A 1501-nucleotide genomic window follows, 5' to 3' on the forward strand; every position below is an offset into this window, starting at 1 on the left:
GCAAGAAACTGTTGAGATTAACAGTATAATACTGTGAAAACAACAGAAATCATTTACAGTGTAGGAAAAGCAGAGCAACAGTGGAGAGTAATTCACACTCTGGAATGGAACAATTCAGAAGATGGCAAAACAGAGGACTTCCGTGTAGAAGTTTCTGCATACACAGATACTCGCAAGTGATAGAAGCTTGAAGATCTTGGGGAATTTTGCATTGAGTCTTCTTGCTCTACCATTCCAGTAATGCAGCAGTAGTGAGCATTCATTTTTCCCAAATGTCACTGATTAAACGACAAGCTACTTAAACAGGGGCTACGAGCAGACCCACAATCACTTTGCTAAATACTACTCCCCATGGATTCGCAGGCTCTACATGCAAAGAAGCCACAGAACACATCATGCTGCCCATCTGAATTTAAACAATCAACTACGGATGCTTTCTCCTCTCTTAATCGCTTGAATCTATTCAGCACCACCTGAGAAGCACAAATGTTCCAAAATAAAACAAGCTCCTGAGATTGTATCCTAGTTCTGTTCAAATCGTAATCAAACTGAGGCCTGCGCAGTCTGACCATCGAAGACGAAAAGTTGTGAATGTTCCTGAAAAAAGACCGGGAGCCACACAACAACAAAAACAAAGGGAAAGTGTTCAAGTTCAACCAGTAAGCAATTTGTAATAATAGTGATAAAAGCCCAGTGTATGTTAATTTAGTTTAACCGTCGTGTTAATTTTAATATGTGATGCTTTGTGTGTAAACAGAAAGCTGGAGATATGGAGGAAAACGCATCAAGCGCAAGTGCTGAGAAGAGAAAAAGTAGTCAAGTTGTACTTCTGACTAGGTACAGAAAATATCAGAGGAGGATATGTTCGTATTTTGACCTTTTCTCGTATGAGATTGTGTTATTAAACAAAACACAGTGTGTGATCTAAGAATTGGGTTAACGACAAAAGGCGAATACTTTAAACATAAACTTATATAAATTTAGTTAAGGCCCTTTGTGGGAATCCAGCGTTGTCCCTAATCGATTGGCCACTGAAACACTTGGGTAGTTTTCATTCCATTTGGGCGGGTTTTGGGATTCTTGTCATGGCATGGAAAGATTTGGACCTGTGGCAAACCCGATTATACACAAACTATCTCTACTTATACATTAAGGAATATAAGTATGGTATGTTGTTTATCTATTATTCGTTTTACAGATCCTAAGGTTACTCCATTACACACCGGGGTTAACACATCTGTCACGTTTTGCCTGTGTGAGTGTTCTGTGTAGTAATGGAAAACTAAAACTGTTCAAACGCATAAAACGTAAACCCAGACAGAACTATTTTCCAAATGTGAAGGCAGTGTTATATGTTTAATATCGAGTGTTCGAGTGGAAACGGTCTCATTCAGTGTGATGTAGTGGCTCTTTAAAAGAGCCTTTGGGGTTTTAATGCGCTGATGCAGCGGCGGGTTTTAAGCGCGCTCTCCGCGGATGCGGCGCGCGCAGCTGGATCTCT

The sequence above is a fragment of the Cyprinus carpio genome, chromosome A7 (assembly GCF_018340385.1).
Source record: "Cyprinus carpio isolate SPL01 chromosome A7, ASM1834038v1, whole genome shotgun sequence".
In the NCBI taxonomy this organism is placed as follows: Eukaryota; Metazoa; Chordata; class Actinopteri; order Cypriniformes; family Cyprinidae; genus Cyprinus; species Cyprinus carpio.